The 7,038-nt window shown below is 42.1% G+C and overlaps 1 pseudogene; it reads left to right on the forward strand.

Moving 5' to 3' along the window:
- The first annotated feature begins 560 nt into the window (after positions 1 to 560).
- LOC103659844 lies at positions 561 to 6,679 on the forward strand (annotated as a pseudogene).
- The last annotated feature ends 359 nt before the right edge of the window (positions 6,680 to 7,038 follow it).

Below are 7,038 nucleotides of genomic sequence, written 5' to 3' on the forward strand. Positions count from 1 at the left end.
TGTTTTCACATCCCCTGCTACTTACTATCAGGAACGTCCTTCACTTCAAGTCCTGATCGGTTCCTCTACCTCTAGTTTGTTTCTGTACCTTCAGACACTTAGACAAAGGCAGCTGATGCTCCATAATTCCCCGAGGCCACGAGTGTCTTAATGAGGACCCAGAAGAAGCATCTGAAGAGTTAGACAATAATTTATTTGAGCGTAAGCAGAAAGATCCATATTTAGATAATTCTCTTCCCACAGCGTCATTATCTCAATGCTTCTGCTGACAGCCTTAGAGATAATAGCATTCAAAATGTAAATAATGAAACAATACACATGGTAATGAGGGAGACTCAGAAAATACGGTAGTAATGAAAAAATAACAAGACAGCGATTCTAATATTGTAAATACACAAGTTTGCATTAGTGACAGATTATCTCTGTAGTGCCAAGCTGAAATAATTTCGAAGCCAGTGTAACAACTGCTGAACAACATACAAGGTGTCAATCCAGCGCCTGTTAATACATTTAGAGAATTAGGCAGGCTCTGAATAATTAGGAGTATAGGCGGATCTGGAATGGGCAGGTCGCTGCGAAGTATGGGAGTGGCAGACCCCGCAGCAGCTGACATAAAGAGCACTTCTAGGCGGGCGCATATAGGAAATCAGAAGCAGAAAAATATCAAAAGCCACAGACTTGGCTACATATGCAAAAAAGTACAAAAAACCCCTATTGGAACCACTCTGTTGAATAGGCTGAAATCTGTTTTCTACAAATAGGAAAGGGCTTAATTATTTTCCAACCTTACTCTTCCAACATGCTCTGTAGGATTTCTGTTTCCGTATCCCTTGGTTGCCCTGTTGGCAGAACTCATGCTTTTCCAATATTAGCAGAGTCACATCTTATTAATAGAGACTCATATTGGGATAATAAAAGTTTCAGTGTTGTCTAAATCAATCTCATGCTCAGTTCACAGCCTCTCACTCCCTGTTGCCTTAGGCCTGACCAGAGGGCAAGGTTTATCGTGTTGTCTCACTTCTCCTAGTTCTTCACTTCAACCCCAAATATCCCCCCTGGGTTTTCCAAGGCGAAGGAGAAGGCTGACTAAAGGAAGCCTTGACTTGTTCGGATTCAACGTTGTCTCTGTAGGGCAGAGGTTCAGATGTTGAATCCTTCATGGGACATACGTAGTATTTTGGAAGTCCTTTGAGAGCTCTGACTTGGACCAAATTGTCCTCAATCATTTGAGATGCACCCACTGCAGTATTACACCTCCAAGCTTCTTAATGCTGGGGTCCCTATGACCCAACAAGCTGCCTCCTTGGGCAGGATATATCCACTTCTTAATCCCTGGAATCTGAATGTTAACGCTAAATGGGACTTTGTAGATATGAATAGGTTACGGATCTTGAGATGGGGAGATTAGCCTGGATTATCCAGGTGGATCCAGTGTAATCACAAGGATCCTTGTAAGAGGGGTTGAAGGGTTGGAGTCATATCAAGAACATGTAAGGACAGAAGGAGAGGTCAGAGAGGACAGAAGATGCTACACTGCTGGCTTTGAAGATATAGGAAGGGAACATGAGTCAAGGAATGTAGGCAGTTTCTAGAAGCTGCAAAAGATAAGGACACAGATTCTCCTCTAGAGCTCTGAGTGAAAGTGGCCCAACAGACCCATTTTAGCTTCTGAACTGCAGATCTCTAAGAGAATAAATTTGTGTTGTTTTACACCAGGAAATTGATGGAATTCATTACAGTAGTGACAGGAAACCAATACAGGTACTTTCCAGATGGCTTGGGTTTTTGCATGACGTCCTTTTTTTTTTTTTTTTTTAAGATTTTATTTATTTGTTTGACAGAGATAGAGACAGCCAGCGAGAGAGGGAACACAAGCAGGGGGAGTGAGAGAGGAAGAAGCAGGCTTCCCAGCGGAGCAGGGAGCCTGATGCGGGGCTCGATCCCAGGACCCTGGGATCACGCCCTGAGCCGAAGGCAGGCAGTTAATGACTGAGCCACGCAGGCGCCCCGGATGACGTCCTTATGAGCTGGCCTTGCCAAATTGATCAGAGTACAGACTACTCCCACAGCTGCTCCCCCTCCTCACCCTGGCACAACAGCTCTGGCCGATCTCCATCTTCAGAATCCTGAAGGTAGAGGCAGGCACCAGTTTCAAGGTGCCCCATTGCCTCCCAAATCCAAGGAAAGCATGTCAAACTCTCCCAAGAATGTATTCACAGTGGCATTTGAACTGCAGCTTATGACTACTCACAATGAAGGGAAATGGGCATCTCTTTTTCTGGCCCTTCTAATTATCATGAGTAGTCTGCAGAACCTTCCCTACTTTCTTTAAAAGGGGAGAGTCCTCTCTACTTCACCCCACTGAGAAAAGTCAAAATGTGTCCAAGACCTGGTAACCACTTAATCTGAATTGTTCCCCTAGGGAATTGCTAGTCGGTTATTTATATAGGTTCTTTGGGGTGTTTAGAGGTGAAGACTGATTTTTGTCAACCCTTAATAATTCACATAGATGTATTTGGCAGCTTTTTGGGTAAGATTTTGTTTGTTTGTTTGTTTATTGAGTGTGCACAAGTGGGGGAGGGGCAGAGGGCAAGAGAGAATCTCAAGGAGATTCCTCACTGAACATGGAGCCAACACGGGGCTTGATCCCACAACCTTGAGATCATGACCTGAACCAAAATCAAGAGTCAATCACTTAAGTGACTGAGCCACCCAGGTGCCCCTATTTGGCAACTTTTTTTAATATAAGGCAATTTATTGCTTTTTGTCCCGTTTAGGACTTAATCTCAAATCCCGAGGTAACAGGACAAATTCCATTTAACATGTTGTTGAACAATTGTATGCTAAGTTCAAGGCTGATCTTCTAAATGGAATGGGTGTGTACCCTGGGATTTGAGAATTCTAGGAGAGTCATTTTTATTTAAAACATGTATATTTCTGTTTAAATTCTTTTGTCCGTATCTATGTCTTTGGGTTAACAATCTACAAAGTACTTCTTTAAAAATGCAGCAAAGTGGGACTGTGGATAACTGAGTAAGGGTTGGTTTTTCTTACTACGGGGTTCACTAAGTTGGTGATGTTAATATTTTTCTAGTGACTAGCGTGGTGCCTAGTGCTAAAAAGACATTCAGCACATGTTTGCTTAATAACTGAATGAATAAATGAATCATTATATCTATTTGTGTATGAATAAATAACCTACCAGCTCCTCTAATAAGGTGTCATACAATAGCTTGATCTGGGAACCACTCCTTAGGCGAAGGCCAAAATAAGGCATTCTTATAAAGCTGGCAGGAAACCAAAGGACTCTGGAATGCTGGAGGTTGGGGAGGATATGCAGGAGGGAGGTGTGAGCTTGATGACGACCTCATCTGCTTTGGACTTTCCTTCTTGTTTTTGACTCTGGCCGTTAAGAATCTGCAAATTTTGATCAACACATTTATTACGCCATAGCTAGAACAGTAGTGAGAAAGCATTGGGTAAAACAAAATACTTTAAAAATAATTGTGTTATTTCCCCTGCTAAGTGAAAGACTAAATTTGGCTTCTGTCTTGATATGGAGTATTGGTATCTGGCTATCCAGACATTTGGGAGTCATTTCAGTAGACACTCTATATCATCATAGTTGATGGAACTAGAACTCTTGGCTGAGCTTCTGGGGACCTCACGGGGTCATTTGGAAGCTTTAATTTGGTTTAGTAATGAGGATCCTTGCTTTATATTAAAAGTGAAACACAGTAGATGTGTTACCCATGTTTCTGTCCTACCTGCATTCTGTCCTTCCATGCCATCTTACAGTTTTTGACCCTGAGATTTCTTAGATGATTGGAATAAGTCAAAAATGCAATACTATAAAGGTTTCCAATAACCAAATATTTTAAGTAGGACATTCAGAATATTCTAACCAGTCAACACTTAGACCAAGTTTTAAGTTAGAACCGTAATTATTAAATCAATGTGTAGGAACCAGCACAGATATATAAGATTATTTTACTTTTGAGACATTTATTTAAGCTATGCTCTGAGGATAGCATTTCATTATTTTTAATACTTAATGTAAACATGTTTTTCTTCCTGATGTGTTTAGCTGTATCATGGAGGAGTTTTTAATATCTGATTATATTGATAATTTAGTGAACAAGAAAACTGAGCCCAATTTGTGTCATAAAAACATAGATGTAATTTTCTATTTCATATCATGCTTCCTAAAGCTAGTGAGTCATATATTGGTGTAATTTCATATTTCGGTTTGATAGATTTACCTTAGGCCATGTATGCATTACCAATTTTAAATTAGTCAAATATAGTAAAATAAACTTATGCTTAGAGTAAAATTGAATATAACAAAGCTTTCTTTGAAAATGAAAAGAAAGACCCTTTGTCTTTCTTAAGTGTGAGGATTACCTTGTGAACACTTTTCTAGTGGTACCTGCAAAGCACAGATATGCTGGTTAATAGACACTGCTGGATGCTATTACTACAATGAATGAAATATTGTACTAGTTGAAATGTATCCAGGAAGTGAATTATAGTTCATATTGTGATATACTAAGTCAAAGAATTTTTAAACTTGTCAGTTACCCTTGCCACAGCTATATGTACTATTTAAACGAGATATTATAGCTTTAAATTATTAGATGTTTTACCATGGGGGCAAAAAGTAAATAATTAAAGAGGTATTAAATTTGTGTAGCTGTGGGTCAATGAATGATTTCTGGATAATAGATGTTTTATGGAGGAAAGAAGAGTAGGGGAAGGAGGTTAAAATTTAAAAAGTGAAATAGTGTGTTCAGTGGGAGAGCCTGGGCTTTGGACCTGGCAGATGGCTTTTCGCCTTTGCTTGCCTCTTAGTAGCTGTGTGTACTTGACAATTTATTACTCTTTTGTGCCTTAATTTCTTCGGTATTAGAGAAAATAATTCCTGCCTTCCAGGGCATTTATAAAAACTATATAATGTATATAAAGTAAATTGCTCAGCGCCTGGCACTATACTTTTGGCACAACAAATGGTAATTCCTTTCTCCCCTCTAAAGAAGCCTATTCAGGCATGAGACTGTCCAAATGGAATCATAAAATTATAGAAGTTTAGAGATGTTTGGCTCATTTAGAAATTACCTGTTGCAATTTCTTTTAATGCGGAGATGCAAAATAGGCTTTGGGAACTAGAAGCAGTCCATGAGGAGAGAAAGAGGAGGAATTTATCTGCCTCATCTCATTACATACCTCCTTTTTCAGTGGTGAAATTTACTCTATAGGAAGCTCAGGTTTTCACACTTCCAGGTAGGATCATCCAGCAGCTTCATGTCCATTCAGCAAGTCAGATCCCTAGGATATGGATTTCACCTAACCATGAAGAAGTTGTGCCGCTCGGTGAGGTGCTGACCAAGAGAAAGACACATGGAGGCAGTCGAAGGAGTCTGAAAAGAAGAAGATTTGTACCCATACACACTAATTATCAAATTGAACAGTCTTAGGAGATCAGTTTTATTATTTTGTTAATTACCGTATCCCAATAATGGTACCCTGGAGGGCAATCTGGGTACCCTGGACTGGTGACAGCAGCTGGTGAACATTCGCACCATGAGGAGTGGGAAAGATGCACCTGTGGACCAGCTGGGGCTGAGCACTGCTATGACCCCAGCACACCCCCAAAGGTATGGAGGTACCAGGTACTGCTGTCTAGCCAAACCAAAGACCAGGTAACAGCAGGCGCCATGCAGCAGCTGCGCGCTTGGGGCCTGACGGTGGACAGCATTCTGTAGGCAGATGACAGCACACTGGGCACGTTCATCTACCCCGCAGGCTTCTGGAGGAGCAAGGTAAAGTGTATCAAGCAGACCAGTGCTATCTTGCAGCAGTGCTATGGCAGGGCCATCCCAGCTTCTGTGGCAGAGCTGGTGGCACTGCCAGGCATTGGCCCAAGATGGCACACTTGGCCATGGCGGTGGCCTGGGGAGCCGTGTGTGGCATTGCGGAGGACACACACGTGCATAGGATTGCCAACAGTCTCGGGTGGACCAAGACAGCAACCAAGTCCCCGGAGAAGACTCGTGCTGCCCTGGAAGAGTGGCTGCCCCAGTGGGACAGGGTGAGGGCTGGCGGGGCTGCTGCTCTCTCGCCTGACCTCTCACCTTCACAGGGAGCTGTGGAGTGAGATCAACGGACTGTTGGTGGGCTTCGACCGGCAGACATGTCTGCCTGTCCACCCACGCTGCCAGGCCTGCCTCAATGAAAGCCTGTGCCCGCTGTGCAGAGCCTCTGCAGGCCGTGAAGCCTGGGCCCAGCCACCGCTCTTGCCAGTCTATGGTGTGCCTTTGCTGGGGAACCACAGGCTGTTTATAATAAAGCTTAGGAGTTGTTTGAAAAAAAAAAAAAGGGCATACATGTTGGTCATCTGAATTACTGAATGATTAAATGAATAGATGAATGAAACTCTACTTCCTGTCTCCCAAATCAAGACACTTCCCATCTCAAAAGGATACCACATTTGTGTATTTTCAGAGTCTGACATAAACAAGTAAGCAAAAGATCCAGAGTCCCATTCACTTGCCTGGTCCCTCTCTTAAGAAAACATTTGGCCTCTCAAATAGATCTTCATTTAGAACTGGAGCATCAAGCTCAGCTGCCTTCAGGGACCAGTCAGGAAGTGTAAATGAATAAATCCAGTATAAAAGCAATAGGCCAGGGGCGCCTGGCTGGCTCAGTCCATTAAGCGTCTGCCTTCAGCTCAGGTCATGATCCCAGGAAGCCTGCTTCTCCCTCTCCTCCCTGCTTGTGCTCTCTCTCACTATCTCTGTCACTGTTTCTCTCTCTCAAATAAATAAATAAAATCTTTAAAAAAAATTTAAAAAGCAATAGGCCTCAGGCAGTGCAAGTGCCACCTAACGTCATTCAAGTTTAAATTTTAGCCAAATAAAATAGGTCTGAAGTCAAAGTAGGCCCTCACCAATTAGCTCTTCACTGAGCATTAATTTTCCTTATATTCTTACAAATAACTTAGATGTCTGCATCCAAACAGAAAAGGTTTTTTTTTAATGA

Source organism: Ursus maritimus, unplaced genomic scaffold (genome assembly GCF_017311325.1).
Source record: "Ursus maritimus isolate PB19 unplaced genomic scaffold, ASM1731132v1 scaffold_1, whole genome shotgun sequence".
NCBI lineage: Eukaryota > Metazoa > Chordata > Mammalia > Carnivora > Ursidae > Ursus > Ursus maritimus.